The sequence below is a fragment of the Phaenicophaeus curvirostris genome, chromosome 7 (assembly GCF_032191515.1).
Source record: "Phaenicophaeus curvirostris isolate KB17595 chromosome 7, BPBGC_Pcur_1.0, whole genome shotgun sequence".
NCBI classification, from domain to species: Eukaryota; Metazoa; Chordata; class Aves; order Cuculiformes; family Cuculidae; genus Phaenicophaeus; species Phaenicophaeus curvirostris.
This window is the reverse complement of record NC_091398.1, coordinates 35,534,083-35,553,260: the sequence shown is the minus strand read 5'-3', so window position 1 is coordinate 35,553,260 and position 19,178 is coordinate 35,534,083. Positions and strand designations below refer to the sequence as shown.

Here is a 19,178-nt window from a genome sequence, read left to right as displayed (position 1 = left end):
CTATCAGCTCATGCTCAAAGGCAGTTGAGCCATCCCATAGCACTCAACTCAGGTCAGAGACATTCAACTACTTTTTCAATGAGAAGACTTTTTTCCCCTCTTTCAAGTTAAACAAAGTCAAATATACACACCCACACAGCCACAGGAGCCACCACAAAATTAAAGATTGCTGCTCTCCTAAACACAAATATTAATGCCTACAGGTCTTCAATTCTAGTTCTTCAGGACATAAGCCCAAACGGTGCAAGTTTTCTACCTCTTGCATCAGTCTACATGTACCCCTTTTCATTGACTTTATCCTTCAAGTACATCACTCATAGAATCAATCATAGAATAACCAGGTTGGAAGAGACCCACTGGATCATCGAATCCAACCATTCCTATCAAACACTAAACCACGTCCCTCAGCACCTCGTCCACCCGTGCCTTAAACACCTCCAGGGAAGGTGAATCAACCACCTCCCTGGGCAGCCTCTGCCAGTGCCCAATGACCCTTTCTGTGAAAAATTTTTTCCTAATGTCCAGCCTAAACCTCCCCTGGCGGAGCTTGAGGCCATTCCCTCTTGTCCTGTCCCCTGTCACTTGGGAGAAGAGGCCAGCACCCTCCTCTCTACAACCTCCTTTCAGGTAGTTGTAGAGAGCAATGAGGTCTCCCCTCAGCCTCCTCTTCTCCAGGCTAAACAACCCCAGCTCTCTCAGCCCTTCCTCATAAGACCTACTCTCCAGCCCCCTCACCAGCTTTGTTGCTCTTCTCTGAACTCGCTCCAGAGCCTCAACATCCTTCTTGTGGTGAGGGGCCCACAACTGAACACAGGATTCGAGGAGCGGTCTCACCAGTGCCAAGTACAGAGGGAGAAGAACCTCCTTGGACCTGCTGGTCACACCGTTTCTGATACAAGCCAAGATGCCATTGGCCTTCTTGGCCACCTGGGCACACTGCTGGCTCATGTTCAGTCGCTGTCAACCAACACCCCCAGGTCCCTCTCCTCCAGGCAGCTTTCTAGACAGACTTCTCCTAGTCTGTAGCTGCACAGGGTTGTTGTGCCCCAAGTGCAGGACCCGGCATTTGGCCTTGTTAAGCCTCATGCCATTGGACTCTGCCCAGCGGTCCAGCCTGTTCAGATCCCTTTGGAGCCTCCCTGCCCTCCAGCAGATCAACACTTCCACCCAGCTTAGTGTCGTCCGCAAACTTGCTCAGGGTGCACTCGATGCCTTCATCCAGGTCATTGATAAAGACATTGAACAGGGCTGGACCCAGCACTGAGCCCTGGGGAACCCCACTTGTCACTGGCCTCCAGCTGGATTTCACACCATTTCCCACCACTCTCTGGGCCCTCCAGCCAACCAGTTTTCCATCCAGGAGAGTGTGCGCCTGTCCAGCCCAGAGGTGACAGTTTCCGAAGCAGAATGCTGTGAGAAACTGTGTCAAAGGCTTTGCTGAAGTCCAGGAAGACCACATCCACAGCCTTTCCCTCATCCAGCAGCCGAGTGACTTTGTTATAGAAGGCGATCAGGTTAGTTTGGCAAGACCTGCCTTTTGTGAACCCATGTTGACTGGGCCTGATCACCCTGATCACTCAGTGGGAAGTTATCAGTAACCCAGACAATAGTCAGACTTTTTACTAAACTTAAAATAAATTAAAAAAATTAACCAGGTCCTAAAAACAAAGCCTTATGCTTAAAAAAAAAAAATCCAGATTGCCAAGATATTCGTAATGTTATCTGATTTGGCAATCTTGACTACTGTAACACTGACAAATATATGCAAAACGATTTTGCAATTACATCCTTCCAAAGCACTAAATCTTCTCATTGTCAAATACCGAAACAGGCACTTTGCTTCTGTGTTTGGCTGGGTGCTGTGCAAGCTTTCTTCCGTGCCTTAGTCCTTAAATAAGCTGTTTCTCAGCAACATGCTCATATTTGTCAGACTGAGCAATAAGCATATACGTATATGCTTAGCAACATGCTTGGTGGGAGCAGTGCAGTTGTCTTTCATAGTTGTTACCGAAATACATCTTAATTGAGTAGCAGCATTACACCACAAATGAGCCAGAAAAAAAGGCCAACAATAACGACAGACCACCAGAAAGAATCTGTTGTCTTCTGGGTAAACTGTTCCACGCTAAAACTTATTAACTGTAAAAGCACCTTTTGAATCACTTTTGTCTTGCCCAGTGGAATACCTTAATGTTTCTAGCAGTAATATAATTTCTGGCTTGCAATACTGTCCTCATCTATAAGACTGCAAGAGAAGGTAAGGGAAAAGATGAAAACAGGGGAACACAGAACTGCTGTTATTAAACCTTTAAGATACAGAGTTAATTCCAGCTTAACATTTTTATCTGTTGCACTGTTTGTTTGAAGTGGATTTCTTTTTCCAGCAAGGAAATCTAATTGTTGCACCTGAGTGTCAAACAACTCCATGGTCATCTATATCCGTGCCGACTGCACTTCTGCTACAAGTAATCTGTTAAGCAGCACATCCCCAGCTGGGGACTGTAATTAGGGTGCAAACTGCCATACAATCCCCTTGCCAGATTGATGAAGGAGACCTCTTACAAGGTGATCCAGAAGGCAGTGTTGAGACCATTAATCATTTATCCGTCGAGGAGAATACAAAAAGCTCTGCTACTTGAGAGCATTACACTGGAAAAATACCTTGACAAATCCAGCACATTAAAAACTAGTGAAGTTTTAATTAAAACGTCAGACATTGGTTATTGCATTATTTTTAAAAGTTTTAGCTGCGGCCACATCAAAAAATACATATTCAAATTTCAGACAGAATTTGATCCTCATACTTTGCTACTTCTTTTAAAAGCTTGATAACAATCAGCTCTGAGGTTTTTCAGCTCTGCTAGCAGCATCCCCAGACAGCAAACACACATAATAGTAATCTACAGAGCAAGCTTAAACGCACTGCCAGGCTGCTGGTATTTCCACTTGCAACTATTTGTTTTGGGGGATTTGAATCCACAGAAAATGTAAATATTTTCTATAATGTGCAATTGCAGGTGCTGTTAGTACAAAAATTCAGTCTACAGTGCCAACATCAAATTTTGAACAATTGCCTAATGGGGTCTTCACTGTCTACCCTGAGCATATAAGTTCTGACTCTGCCAAACATGAGCAAGATTTAAAGTCGAGTTGAAGCTTAAGTTTTTCCCTTCTTCATCCTTATTTGATCCAATAACCAAGCCCACACTGTCCTTACAGAACTCATGAAACTACTAAGAGATAAAAAAAAACACCACCAAGATCACTTACGTTGTCCATGGATATAGAATCATAGAATCATAGAATAACCAGGTTGGAAGAGACCCACTGGATCATCGAGTCCAACCATTCTATCAAACACTAACCCATGCCCCTTAGCACCTCGTCCACCTGTGCCTTAAACACCTCCAGGGAAGGTGAATCAACCCCCTCCCTGGGCAGCCTGTTCTATATTGCTAGAGTTTGCGGTATTTTTCTTCGGAAGCAAGTTTTTCACCTTCTTTTGTATGCGACCTCATGTTTTACTTACCACACACCATCCATGAGCACCAGCATCAAAAGCTTCTTAGCTACATCCATCAGCTTCACAACATCTCACCTGCGCCCAGCCTAAGGAGGAGCCAGCTGGGCAGGGAAAGGAGAGGATGTGTGCTCCCTGCCTTCTCTCCCCCAAATTACCTGGAATTTAGTAGAATTGCCTGGAAGATTTCTGCTATTTCAAAAGCAAACACAATCTATCCTATACAGCTATATACTAGACTAACAGATAATACATTTTCCTGTAGAAAATGCAAGAGGGAGGAAATTTAATCCAAACACATCACTACATAGTCCAACAGGATTTGCTTATGAACTCCAAAAGCCACCCCGATGAAGGCAAACTCCTAGGAACCTAAGACTAAAAAGCACTTGGCCAATAAGAACTTTTTTTTTTAAGCTGAAAAAGCCAAATCTCAATTTCCACAGAGCATCAACAAGCACATCTGCAATCAAGATGACAAAAAAAAAATTTGCAACCTGTGGCCATGAAGTTAAATCAATTTATGTATTTAAAAAACATTCTGGTTTGCAAATTACGACACCTCCTCCACAACTCTCCTTATTCCCTAGACACAACAGGAATTTTTCCAAAGTACACAGCGAGGAAGGGAAAGCATAGAGAAAGCATCTTGGGAGTGAGGAAAGCCCAAGATAATTGTTAGCATCAAGTGTCTGCACAATGAGGAATCTTTTGCAAACATAACTGTAGACACAATAGAGCTTTTTGTTTGTTTCTGCAACACTGGGAAACTTCTGATTTCCAGAATCCTTGCTTGCATGAATAAGCATGCAAGTAATCTTCTGAATATATTAGTGAGAGAAGGAAAGCAGAAATAGTTTCATTATCATTACACAGAATCTTTCAGGCAGCTATGGAAATCCAAGTTTCTTAAAAATTATTGCCACGACAAAAAAACATAATGCATTTCAATGGCAAGAGCTATCATACATCACTCGTTTCCTCAGTATTTACAATTTTTCAATATAGCCTGAACTAACGATAAGAGCTCAGCAACACAGTAGGAACACGCATGGGATAATTCACATATTCTAAGTCACCGTATCTTTTTAATACAAGTCAAAAACACTAAAACGTCAACTTAGAGAACGGAGCACAACTTGAAAACAATGACAAAGAGGGAAATTAAGTGCAACATCATTTACTGAAAGGCTGCAATAACAATCTAGCAGAGACTGAGCCAAATTTTCAAAAATTAGAAAACATATTCTCTTCCCTGGACAACTCAAAGCAATCCAGTGATGTGCTGCAATATCTAATCCTGCTGTTAATGTTTCTTGAAGTTTCACCCTACATGTCAGGGGCAATGGAATAGAAAGTATTAAACACAGCACACGACTGAAATAATGCTTGAATACTTCAAGCAGTTAACACCAAAGTTACCAGTATATTGATCTTAGTTTGGAGTAACAAGGAAAAAACTTGTTCCCCCACTTCTTGAGTCTTGCTGTGTCATCACGTACTGGCATTAATACTGCTCTCATCCTTAGGCAAGCCCGTAAAGACACTGATCCTTTATATCCTTTAAAGGGAGCAATTAATGCTGCTATTCAAAGTTTCTAACCTTTAGCTCTCAGTCCCAGTAGTGTTATTCAGATTTTTCTTTTCAAGTTTAGCAGAAAATGGTAACTATTTGTGTCTTCCTAAAGGCAGACATGCATTAATCCTAACCGCAAATTGGAGTCAATTTTGAAAAAGTAATTCCCAAAGTTCTCAGCTCCAAATGTGCTCCTCCGCAGGATCGGATGCTTCCCAAATTCTGCCTGCCCTTCCAAATCACTTCAGTTTAAATGCTCTCCTTCAAGAGGTATTTTAGCAAATCACTTTTAAAATGCTTTCATAGCTGCATGAAATTTTGCATCCCATACTGCATTCCCCCTCATCATCCCCTGCGGGAGGATGACTTTTGCTATGACTACTTGCAGTGAAGTCACACTGCTAAGTTCCATTGTCTTTATTCCTGTTATCACCACTCCCCACTCGGTCTTACCATCCCCCTTTCTTCTCCACAAAATTATTTACTCAGCTCCCCTGTTGCCTCTTTCGGAAATGTTCATAAGGAGCATCCCAGAATCAAAATGATATACTTATTATTTGTTGTCTTCATCTAATTTGTACCTTTAAACCACCAAACACAGAGGCTGATATCTAGAAACCATAAAAGCATGTCGTTTTCAGAACTATCCCACAAAGGCATCTTGCACTTTATTTTCAAAGTAGAATTAATATATGCCACTTCCTATAAGGTGCCAAATACCTTGAACCCCCCAAAAAACACAAAATAGCCCAGCCTTCCCATTCTCTCTCTCAAAAAAACACACCAAATCTGATCATTGTAGCCCATCAATACTGTTCCACTTTAAACCTATCCTGATATGAAAGTCATTACGGCTTATCTGGCACACTGGCAAGATACCATTTCTCTAGCCCAGAGAAAGGGTATTCTGCAGCCGAGACCTTTCCAAATAGCCAAGGAAAAAGTTACACCTATTTAAAGAGAGTGCAAGCTGTGCCTCCGCCAGCGCTGCGCAAGGGAAGAGGCAATCAACGTGACAGTAAATGTAATTAGTGTTATACCTCCTGCCAAAATTGGACATCATATAAGCAGATATATCAAACAAATTTGACATGATGTATTACCATTGATGTGCCTAAATATATAAAGGAGTGGGGGAGGCTTTTGGAAGGGTGGTGTAGCAGGTTTTATACTTTAAGGGAAAGCACAGATCTTGACGTGCTTCCATCATTTCTGTCTCCATCTTGTTTGTTCATTAATGTTTCTCCTCTCCTTTCTAGTTCCTATTTCCATCTTGGTCAGAGTGACACAAATCATCCTCTTTTTGTTGCAGCTCACTAAAATCGAAGCTGCATCATGTCTCTTTTTCTCCCTTCCTTGCTACTCAGAGGCTTCAACCCATTTGCTTTCTGAACATGTTTGCAGTCCGAGTCTGTTTCTTGATATCAGCTCGCCTGTTTGTCTCTCTTCTGTCTCCTTTGCACTCACCAAAACTCCTTACAGTCATAGTCATCTCTGTTCCAACTTGCCACCGTCTCCTGGCTGTCACTCACACATCTCCTTTTCCATGGTCCTAATACCAATTTCCATCATCTTTGCAAACTTCCTAGCATGAGCAATTATCCATTATTTTAAATACATTCTATTATTTTCCTTTCTGAAAAATATATACTTATGTCACCACTCCCTGCCAACTTGTAAACATTCTCTATATTTGCTCTTTTTTCCACCAGGTTGGCACAGTGCATTGTCCCAGCTACGTTCTTCTTGATCATTTCAGTACACTGACCAAACATCTCAGATTGATTTCACATCTCTGTGTTGAGCAAAACAAGTCAAATTAAGACGGTACTGCAGCAACCTCTGCAAAGAAATCTTTCCCTACCAAACTCCAGCCCCAACCTCCAGAGATACAAAAAATGAACCAGAACACCATCTAGAATTCAGAGGTGTTAGAAGAAATCACAGAAGATAATTTATTTGAGAGCTACTCTATGTATGGTTTTAACATCTAACTTAGACATAACAGCGAAGGAGGAGAGGGAATAATTTCCAGCTTAACATCAAAGCAGAATCATAGAATCGTTAAGGTTGGAAAAGACTTCTAAGATCATCAAGTCAAATCATCGACACACCACCATGTCTACTAAACTACGTCCCGAAGTGCCACATCTACATGGTTTAACACCTCCAGGGATGGTGACTCCACCACCTCCCTGGGCAGCCGGTTCCAACGCTTCACCACCCTTTCAGTGGTGAAGTTTTTCCTAATATACAATTTAAACCTTCCGTGGTGCATCTTGGGGCCGTTCCCTCTCATCCTATCACTTGTTACTTGGGAGAAGAAGCAACAAGAAAACAGTAATCCTCCACACTCCCACACAGCTGGACCTGGAGATTAATGAGTTTTACTGTTCAGTGGACAAACCAGGGGATAAAAGAAAAGAAAAGGAAAAAACAAAAACCTCCCTTCCCAAAATAAGAACTCAACAAGAACTGAATGGTTTTCTTCCTTACTTCTGCTAGAAAGCAATACCAAAGCTTCCATTTAGAGGCAGGAAAGTTTTATTCCAGAAAAAATTACTACTTCTTTTCAGGGAAATTTAACCTTCTGCTAATCTTGTTTCAATTTTCATTTTGAAATAAAGGTTTACTACAAAAAAAATTATAATTAAATCCAGCGATTTTTAGACAAAATTTAGCAAGTTCCCAGATCACTTCTAATCCAGAGACCTCTCACGAGTAACACAGTCTCCACAGACCAAGTTATGTTCTCCCCAAATGGAAGCTCTGGGCTGCTCCGTTTCAGGCAGCATCTGAACTTGCCACTGAAGTACTTGGGATGGAAAAAAATCTAGGCCAAGCACAGGTATTTATGACTTCTTTTGATGGAAAGTTTAAAAATTACTTTACCCCCAAAAATAAGTCTTTAACTGGACTTGTCTTTGCTGTTCCAGCAAACACAGACCATATTGCCGTTCATCTCCTGACAAATTACTCTCCAGGAGAATACAAATCATCCGTGCTGAGCTTCAGAAAGACTCTGGAAGAGAGCTCTGTTTCGACCCACTAGAGACAAAAAGCCAGCCACAAAACAGACTTCATCCCAGTGGAAAGTCTCCCTCGCTCATAAACATGAGTTTTAATCCCATTCATTAGCTGCTGAATTGCACTCACCTTTATGGTGCTACATCTTCAGGTCACTCTTCCATCCATTACATTTTTTGCTGTGGGCGTATTCTCTGTTTTATTAGCAACTGTAATATAATTCAGTACATATTCCTGCACAGGACAGGTTAATTCCCTGGCTGTATTCACAAGATGAAGAACGGCTGAATTTTTAAGCAGCAAAATAAGACAGAAAAAAAAACCCAACAACAACAAAATAAACGTAAGAAGAAATCCTACTGTATTTCTATTGGGATGGTTTTGTAAAATAAAGTATGATGTATCTGTCAAGCCTCCTGCCTCCCAGGATTTCTTTTTCATGAATGAATATCTCACACTAAAAACTGATGCTACATAAACTGTACATCATTGGTAGAGATAGTTGCAATTACAGAGTCCACTGCTCTCACTGTTACTAAAGCTGTATATCGTATTTACTACAGACATCTGAAACCAATTACAGAATCATAAATATTTGCAGCCTACAGATTTCTAAGTATCTCAGAGGCATACATTAATGCCACAGAGTCATCACCCCCATTCTGCAGTAACCTCAGCCTCACTGCTCTGCTCTCTACCATCTGCTGACATCAATTTTGCAATGAAAACCCAGCAATTCAGTGAGAATAGGTGCCCAAGCAAAGAAAAAACTTCTGTCTGGAGATACTATCACTCTCCTGTTATACATGTATATAAAAAAAACCTACAACGCTTTTTAAAATATATATTTATATACACTGCAAAGCCTGCTCTGGTGAGTTCCACTCTCTGCAATCTCCTGTTCAAAACAGCAGACAGAAGCCCACACTGCTCTCACCATGTGCTGAAACAACGCCAAAATGAAGTACAAGCTACTGTGGGATCAGAAACAGCCACAATTATACCTAACAACTGAAGAGATTGTTTTCTTTGTTTTGGAAGGCTGTGCCAGCCTGAAAGAGCCAAACGCACACAGCATCCTTCTGGCCATTCCTGGCAACTGAAGACAAAAAAGGAGTCCTGCTCGCTCTGAGCAAGGCTGCAACTAGAAGCTTGTCACATAAATTTTAGACCATCTCCAACCTTCAAAAATATTCACTATTCGCTACCAGAAAATCCCTTTTCTGCAGAAACGTCCACACTTTCTACTTCAGCAACGGAGCCTGAAGACTGAGCATTTCCCCACTTTCTAATACTTTTTAGGTGGTTTTAAATGTTCGTTCCTTTTACAAAACAATTTATTTTCATTCTCTCCTCATTCATCCTGCCCTTTCAGGCCACATCACCTCAGCTGAAATACTTTTCATACTTTATTGCACTCCAACTGGATTTGCATGCCCTGCCTTTACCAACGGGCACTCGGCATCACCCAGGGACGTTGGAGCAGAGCATCTCGCGCTACAGCCGATCCAGCTACATGCACGGATAACATACATCACACACACAGACGTCCTGGCTCCGCTCAGCAGCCCCACAGAGAACCCATTTCCCATCCTGAGCAGATGGGAAAGTGCAGTAATAGGCAGCCAAGGACAGGGAGGCAGAATCCACCAGATAAAATGAAGACAGCATAAGCAGGTAGAATCTACTACACCATTAATACACGCTTCTTCCTTTGCTTTCTCAGTTCTTGAATGTCTCTTCCCTCACCTTTTTCATAGATTTAATCAAAACAGCCACCTGCTATGGGAATATAGGTGAAAAAAAAAAAACCAACCCCCTTTTAAAGCAGGGAGCTTACTTTCAGATCCAAAATACAAGCATTGGCTAGATGAGACTCAACAGAAAAGAGAAGCAACCAAAAAAGCTTTCCCCAAAAAATGAGCAGGTTTTTTTTTTTGTTTCAATCAGGATAAAAATTTAACAAATAAAACTCATAAAAGAAAGGAAGAGCAAGTCAAAGCATTTCCAACAAAAATGATGCAGCATGTCCGTAATACTCAAGTGTTCAAGCTAAATACAGCAGAAGGACAAAGGAATGCTGAAAGATGACTCAATAAGGAGGTATTCAAAGCAGAAACAGCATTACCAGCATGCTTATGGCAAGCTTACTAGTTCAAAGTACGCTACTTTTTGGTTCTCATGTTAAGAACAAGACTGCAGACAGTGCATACTTGTGTTTAGATGCAGAACTAAGGTAGGACACTTTGTCAGCGACTCAGAGCATGGACCTCAGCAGACTCACAGAGTGAGCAGAAAAAGCTGTGGTCCTTGCTTAGTTTCTGGTTTTAAATGAGCCACACTATCTTTATATCCCCTGGGATCTGGGGTTGTTTGTTTTGGTTTTTTTTTTTTTCAAATAAACAGTACTTTATTTTGCCTATAGTGTTCTACTTGTTTGCCCTGCCACAGTACTCACCTCACCACCACCCTGGAAGCAGCTTTGGATGTGGTGGGATGCACAGCTTCCAATACAAGCACCACAGGGTTCAGCATCCATCAGCACCACCCTCGCCTAAACTAGCAATCCCACCTCCATTTCTCAACACACCCTCCCACTTACTTTATTTTATATGATCATGGGGCAAACAGCATTGGTAAAGCTGGCTTTTCTGTTATCTCAGCAATAAAGTAAAATTCTTTTTGAAGCTCAGGCAAAGAACTGGAGTGACGTGTGGGCAAAACATCACAGCATGGCAGGACCCAGAACACAGCAAGGGAATGGCAAGAGATTTTTGGCCAGGAAGTCTGATTCCATTGCATCGCGAAACTTGGGTATAATGAGGCAAGACAACCCATCCATAGCTTCTTAACTCCTTGAGTTTACAGGCAAACCACATAAACTCTCGCCCCTAGGCAGCTCCAGCAGCACTCCCTTTCCTCAGCCGCACTGGTAACACAGAAGCCTGCAAACTGCGGCCAGGACAAGAGAAATTTTCATTTTCTGTTGTGTTAATGAACAACAAAGCAGCTATGTTTTATCAGAACAATGTTTCTGCCTCACCACACTGAAACAGAGACACCCAAGATTCAAGAAAGTTCCTAATAATTGACAACCTAGACATGTCCTTTCTGGATACACTTCGAGGCGGTCCAGCAGGACAGTTGCCCTCACTTAGAAAACGCCCCGAGAAGTTGCTATAATTGCCTTTGCACCAGTCAGCTTGAGCAGACAGGTTTCCGTTTTCACCCCCATCCAGCCCATTGCCCGCACCGAACCCCAGCACAGTACGCACCATTAAAGCACAGCGTCTATCTCTAATGGAGAGCGGAGAACGTGCCTCCCTGAACAGCAGCCTGGAGATATTTCCATCACCTCTTTCATCTGCAACAGCATCCCTGTTGCTCGGCTTTTACGAGCCCTTTCGGTTAAGGCATACGGGTGCAAACAGCACCGCAGGGCAGGGAAGCAGAGCAGACACGGGTATTCCTGTTGTCGGGGCAATGCTGTCAACTCAGGGTATTCTTTATTATTATTCTCTTATCCCACTTTTCGCTTACAGCCTGCGCAGCCAGATGAGCTTAGTTGCCTTGGACACCTGGATAGGACCATTCACATCACAGCACATTTTCCACCACCACCCTCCTGCCCACCTACCAACAGCAATGGGGAATAAAACCCTTCTGAAGTGCAACCTCCTCCCAGTTTTTCCACTCCCCAAAATGCACTCTCGCTACCTCTGTGCTGTTATTCAGCAGTGAGCTTGGCACAGGGTACCTGCAGCATCTGGCATGTTTCAGTTGCTCCAGCTCAGGCTCCTCACGTGCTCTCCTCCGTTAACCAGCCTCTGGGACAGTTGCTGCTGTGCCCAAATACAAAAGGAGCCAGTGTTTAAAACACACACAGGAGCTCTGCTCATCTGTCTGAGGGCAAGACATGAGAGGCTGAACACTGATTAGAGGGGAAAAAAAACTCCGAATTATACTGAAATGCAAGGAGACCCATGGGAATCCCCACTTCTTACTCACAAACCCCAGAACTTTTGTGCCATCAAAGGCAGCTAAAAGCAGCAGCCTGAGTGCCTCCTACCAGAGCAGCGTGTCAGCAAACACGCGTCAATGCGATCCTTATCAGTAAGGCTTTCTAGTGAAGAGACGTCCCTAGAAAGCAGTCACTACAAATACAGTTTTCCTGAATATCATTACTGATCCACAAGTAATGAAATAGCAGATAATATGGCCCCAGGGTACAAATCAACCACCTACCCTAATGCATACAGATGGAGCTCAACAGCTCTTCTGGTCTTCCTTTACCAGAGTGAAATGGGATCTCTGAAACATCATCATGGTAAAGCAGAAGAGGTGCTTGCTAATGAGTGGTATTTACTTCCAGTTCTTCAGAAAGTGCTTTTTAACGCAGCAATCTGAAAAGAATTCTCTGTTTTCATGTATGAAGATGAGTAGACACTGCTTCTCCTCACAGAAACAAGATTAAAAAAAGCAGAATGTACAACCTCCGGCTCTACCCTGATTCCGCACAAAAGGCTTTGCTGAAAACAGCGCCTGACTACTGTTTGTAATAACTAACAGCGAAACTTCATCCAGTCCCACCAAAGAAAGTAGCAAAACTGTCATGACTTACAGCAGGATCCTGCTCCTCTTGCTGATATTCACATCAGTTGAAGCGGTAACTTCCACCATACTCTAAAACCGACTCGGTTAAGTGTTCTGAGTCGGTCCCATCCCCACGAATCAGCCAAGCCAATGCACAGCGTCACACGCACACATCACACACCTCAAGGCAGCCTCTCTCCTTTGAGAAGTATCCCTGGACCCGGCACGTCATTGTAAAGCCGCCTCTTTCACCTCTGGCGTGGCACTGCTTACACTCCACTGAAATCTTTTCAGAAAATGAAGCGTTCTCTACTTTTTTAAACAGTTTCCCTGAAGTTTATCAGGCAAGCTGAGCGCTCAGGCAAAGGCACCTGGTGGCACAAGGCACAGCAGCTCTCCCAGTCCCCGTGTCCTCTCTCACATAATTCCCGCGATCCCTAGCTCTAACAGGTACATTTTCCCACTCATGTGCACAACAGAGACATCCCCTCAAGGCTTCTTTCAAAAATGACGTTCTCAGAAAATCAATTCTTTAAGCTGACTTTTCAGTTTCATTAGAGGAATTAAACGACATATTTGGATTATACAAAAGGGCTGGAGGCAGCGGTCAGCACGTACTTTTATGACCCTCATCTATTCTCTTAAAAGCCTTCTCCAGAGAGGCTCCAGCAGGCACCCGAGTCGGAGGGAGGGAAGAGGGATGGAGGGAAAGAACATCTCTACAGCCAGTCCTCGTTCACATCTTCACACAAATCAAATCCAAACTCTGTACGGCCTGACCTCCAATGGATAACAATCCACAGCATAAATAAAACGACAAGCATAACAAATTAAGAATAAACGTTCAAAGTAATGAATGGTTAAGGAAGAGGTGTTTTAAGGCACCTTATTTAAAATCGTGGAGGGGGAAAAGACGACTCAAATACATTCTCACTACTGTGACTGAGGTGGGGGAGTGAAAAAGTATGATTTTATGAACCCCCAGACCCGGAGCTTGCAGTGACCCTGCCCGGGGGGTCCTGTCCCTCCAAATTAAACCCGTTTGCAGCGCTCCCAGCCCCGAGCAGGGCAGCCCCGGAGGAGGAGGGCACCCCCAAAAGGAGGAGGGCATCCCTAAAAGGAGCAGGGCACCCCACAAGAGGAGCAGGGCACCCCACAAGAGGAGGAGGGCACTCCCAGGGTAGCCGGGCATCCCCAAAAGGAGCCGCTCAAGCCGGGAGGAGGTGGGCTCTCCCGGAGTATCCGAGCATCCCCAGAAGAAGCCGAGCAGCCCCGGAGGAACCGGGCAGCTCCTAAAGAAACAGGGCAGCCTCGGAGAAGCCGGGCACCTCAGGAGGAGCCGGGCACCTCAGGAGGAGCCGGGCACCTCAGGAGGAGCCGAGCATCCCAGGAGGAGCCGGGCATCCCAGGAGGAGCCGGGCACCCTCGGAGCAACCGAGTATCCCAGGAGGAACCGGGCACCCCCCAAAGAAGCCGAGCACCGCCAAGGAACCGGGACCGACTATTGCTAGCGGCAGAGCTCCCCGTCCCCGCAGCGACCCGAGCAATCCCAGCCGGAGCGGTCCCAAACCAAAAACAACAAAAGGGAAAAAAGAAACAAGAAACCCACGGCAACTTCTCCCGCGCGGCGGCTCTGCCTGCCTCTCTCTCTCTCTGTCCGTCCGTCCCTCCGTCCGTCCGTCCCCCGCCGCCTGCCGCGCGGAGCAGCCCGGGCGGGCGGCGCTCTCCCCGCTCGGCCCCGCAGGCGCAGGGGCGGGAACGCGGCTCGGCCAGCCCCGCCCCGCCCGGCCCCGCCCCGACACACCCGCGCGGCGCGGGGAGCGCCCTCTGCCGGCAGCGCTAGGAAAGAGCGCCCCGGTGTCCCCTCAGCCTCCTCTTCTCCAGGCTGAACACCCCCAGCTCTCTCAGCCGCTCCTCATAAGGCCTGTTCTCCAGCCCCCTCACCAGCTTGGTTGCTCTTCTCTGAACTCGCTCCAGAGCCTCAACATCCTTCTTGTGGTGAGGGGCCCACAACTGAACACAGGATTCCAGGAGCGGTCTCACCAGTGCTGAGTACAGAGGGAGAATAACCTCCCTGGACCTGCTGGTCACGCTGTTTCTGATCCAAGCCAAGATGCCATTGGCCTTCTTGGCCACCTGGGCCACTGCTGGCTCACGTTCAGTCGCTGTCAACCAACACCCCCAGGTCCTTCTCCTTTCCAGCCAGATATCTCCCAATCTGTAGCTGCTCAGGGTTGTTGTGCCCCAAGTGCAGGACCCGGCATTTGGCCTTGTTAAACCTCATCCCATTGGACTCAGCCCAGCGGTCCAGCCTGTTCAGATCCCTTTGGAGCCTCCCTGCCCTCCAGCAGATCCACGCTTGCACCCAGCTTAGTGTCATCCACAAAATTACTTAGGGTACATTCAATCCCCTTCATCCAGGTCATTGATAAAGACATTGAACAGGGCTGGACCCAGCACTGAGCCCTGGGGACAAGACTTGTCACTGGCCTCCAGCTGGAGTTAACTCCATTTACCACCACTCTCTGGGCCCGGCCAGCCAACCAGTTTTCCACCCAGGAGAGTGTGCGCCTGTCCAGGCCAGAGGCTGACAGCTTCCTGAGCAGGATGCTCTGCATCATCCCAGGGTGCAGGAGCGGGACAGGGATGCTCTACTCATCCCAGGTGGGGGATCCCAGTCCCAGGTAGACAATGTCCCTCTGCTCCTCTCTTGCAAGACCCTACCTGTAGTCCTGTATCCCGTTCTGGAATCCCCAACATGAGGATAGGGAACTGTTGGAACGGGTCCAGAGGAGGCTACAAAGATGATGTGAAGGCTGGAGCACCTCTGCTATGAGGACAGGCTGAGAGAGTTGGGGTTGTTCAGACTGAAAAAGAGAAGAGAAGGTACCTAGGAGACCTTAGAGCAGCTTCCAGTACCTGAAGGGGCTGCAGGAAAGCTGGGGAGGGACTTTTTACAAAGGCATGGAGTGATAGGATGAGGGAGCAATGGCTTTAAATTGGAAGGGGGAAGATTTAGATCAGACATGAGGAAGAAATTCGTCACGATCCAGGTGGTGAGACACTGGCACAGGTTGCCCAGGGAAGTTCTGCTTGCCTCGTCCCTGGCGATGTTCAGGGCCAGGCTGGATGAGGCTTTGAGGAACCCAATCCAGTGGGAGGTGTCCCTGCCCATAGCAGGGTGGGGGGAGAGGTAAAGTGGATGTTCTTTAAGGTCTCTTGCAACCCAAACCAGTCTATGATTCTATGATCCTGGCCCCGACCTTGCCCTGGTCAGGGTCTGTACCTTTGCACCACTGGCTCCTGGGCCACTTCGCCACATCCAGCATCCACACAGAGCTACAATCATCACAGAGGTTTAAAAACCTGTGGAAAGTTATTTCTTAGGCTATTAAGATAAACAGAGACCGAGTTTTCCACATACCGTGTAGTTCTACAAAATGACATGATACTTTTTTTAATTTGAGTGGTTGAGTCACCATCCCTGGAGGTGTTTAGAAGAAGAGTGGATGAAGTGTTCAGGAAAATGGTTTAGTTGTGGAAAAGTATGGTTGGACTCGATGATCTTAAAGGTCTTTTCCAATGAAACAATCCTGTAATTTTATGTTTTAATTGTCTGTTTAGCCTGCACCAAATTTCCAATACTACATTTTTTACCAGCCTTCTAATCCTGTTCATCATGCAGTGCTGAGAGAGACTTCCAGTACTTCCATAACAACCCCAGATAATCAGTCTCTGCAAGCTTTGCCTGAGGAGCATCAGTCCCATTGACTTTCAAAGTCATCGAAGTCATATTTTCAGGAATTTAATTAGTGCAAGAGATCACCAAACTGGCTGAAGTCCTCGATTAAGGAGGGAATATTTATTGATTGCAGGAAGAGGAGGTAGGGTAGATACTGAATCCATCACTTTTTAAATACATGAAGTGACTTATCTCACTTTACTTGCACTGTTTAAAAATTCAGCTAGGCATTATTCAGCACAACCAACATTTTTCTGTATACCCAGTCAGAATGTTTAGGTGTTATTCAGGAAAAATTAATGCATACATCCAACTTAGCGAGTACCAGGTGACTGTATGCACAATGAAATTACTAAAATATTTATTCCAGCTTTCAACACAGTTCTTACTCCTGCGTTGTTAGAGAAGGTTTGTTCTCACACTATGGGGAGTGTGAAACTAATTATGACTACAGAGAATGAGAAATATCTCCACTGACATGAAGCTGGTATAAATGAATAACAATCAGGCCCTTTAAGACTAATACATGACCTTTGCGCGAACACTGTACCCTGGGGATAACCTATTCAGGCTCTGAAAATTAGCTCAGCAGACATTTTCTTCTCAACAAGAACAATGCATAGAACGTTGACATACTTGTGTCACTTTATTTTTTTCTTTACAGAAATATTAAATAATGGTAAATCCTAAGGCAGGGGTTGTTGGCGGCATCTACAAACTCCAAATGAAACTAGAACTGCCTTGTTCTAGATTCTGCATTCTAAACAAGTGCTCCTGCCTCAGAGATCTTAGATCTTACAAAGGCAACAGAGAGCAGAGTAGAAATGAAGGCACAGAGATGTGACACTGTTTAACATAAGGCATGAAATCCCAATCAGAGATTGTGACTGTGAGTTTTTTGTCTCCAAGCTCAGTCCTGCCCGTTGCTCTCATGAATTGGTAGGCATTATCCTGAAAGCCCATTGGGGAAGGGAGGCCTCCCAGAGATTCCAGCTGAACTGGTTGAGAATGTCTCAAACTAAGTTTTGTGGGAAACGTTATAATTGTCAAAGATAATTTGTTTTTAAAAGGTTTTCTCTCAGATGTTTCTCCGGCCAGAGAACTTGGCCCAAATGCTCAATAGTGAGTGGCAGAGGGCACCCACCAGGGCTGCACCAGCCCCAACTTCACCTCTCTGCTGCTTGCTTCTTTTTTTCCATTGAAAAGTTTTAAAAGGTCTCATTTTTGTCTGATATAGAATAGAAAACGCCTCCTGAAATGTCAGCAGTTTTTCACAAGTGACGCTTCTTTTTTTCCTTTCTGTCCCTGGACTACAAGCAGGTACACTCTGTCTGCCTTCCAACAGCCCTCACGCTGCTGTCTGCTGGGAATAGCTACATTTTGCACCCCACGGTTAATCTGGAGTTGAAGCATCTGGGAAACTGCACCGCTACAGGTCTTAGCTTAATTTGCCAATGTGGAGTTTGCATTAATGCAGCTAATCTAGCGTCTGGGTATGTGAGCCTGAACTGCACCCCCCCCCCCCCCCCCGCAGCCCCAAGAGCAGCACTGATTAAAAGAAGAGGCAGCGCAAGAGGGCGAGAAATGAATCCTCACTGTCCTACAGCCAGCTGAGAGCCAGCTCCTTTCAGCACACGCATTTTGGCTTGGATTCTCTTCCTTGAGACTTTAGTTTTCCTCAGAATCTTTATGGAGGACTATATACACCTGAAAGACGTGTAAGAAATTAATGTGGAGTGAATATGTAGGAAATACATGAAATAAACCTGCTTTCCTCTATTTGAGTAGAAAAGCTGAAGTCAGAGACTAAGAAACAGCAACAGGAAAGTAAAAGCACAAACAGAGCGTGAAGGAGCTTGGAATCTGGAGTAACCAGGTGGGCTGTTTTTAAGCACAGATCACTTGTTTCTTCTTGTTTCTGCTGTTTGTGATCTTCTTCTTAAGTGGATCTTGCCTGCTTTGTGGGGCCCAAAGAAAAAAAAGACTGGTGCCTAAGTGCAGCGAGTAGTGGAAGCGTTAAGCCAGTTCTTGCTTATGGCTGGCTGGCTCAGCCTAAGAAGGGAATAACAAAGCCACTTGAATGACAGCTTGGATCAAGTTCATAATGACCTGGTTTGTACAGGCCAGGTGTTATGTAGATTGGAGCTTGTTATTGTGCAAAATTTTGGCAAGCCTTGTGATGCAACAGCCAGTTCCAGCAGAGCTGGGCAGAGAGCCACAGACTACAGGCAGGTCTATCTTCAGCAAGATGGGCAAAGAAGCCGTCTTTTTCTGTACTCGGTACCTTGGGGATGTGAACCAACCTGCCTGCACAGCATCTGGAATAAAGCTTATAAAGGAAGAGAAAACAGTTTCAAAACATAGAATTCCAGGCTTAAAAAATGAAGAGGAAAGCTTGTATAAAAACACATCGCCAGGTTTATTGTCTGTTTCTCAGGGAGCAAAAATTCAGAGCAAAATAGTACAAGATAACAAGCCTCACACTACAGTGTTAATGGAAAGCAAGCAAACTGTGTTACAAAATGTCCTTATCGATGTGTTCTGCATTTGTTAGGGACCCTTTCATAACACCCTATCAATTTTTATGTATCTAGCATACTGCTAATGAAGAGCTATCCAAATTAGGGCTCACCTACGATTAATTTTCTCACACTTTACCATTAATATGCATATACTGTGATTTGTTACTTAACTAGTTGGGTTCAAATGTTATTCTTTCA

At 44.7% G+C, this 19,178-nt stretch overlaps 1 protein-coding gene across 2 annotated transcripts in view; it reads right to left on the bottom strand.

The window, feature by feature from the left end:
- Nucleotides 1-14,346, bottom strand: part of THSD7B (thrombospondin type 1 domain containing 7B) — a 329,828-nt gene extending 315,482 nt beyond the window's left edge. For both annotated transcript variants that reach the window (XM_069861551.1, XM_069861552.1), the window contains exon 1: nt 14,326-14,346. The gene's annotated coding sequence lies outside the window, so the exon portion shown is untranslated. The remainder of the gene's footprint in view (nt 1-14,325) is intronic.
- Between the last annotated feature and the right edge of the window lie 4,832 nt (nt 14,347-19,178).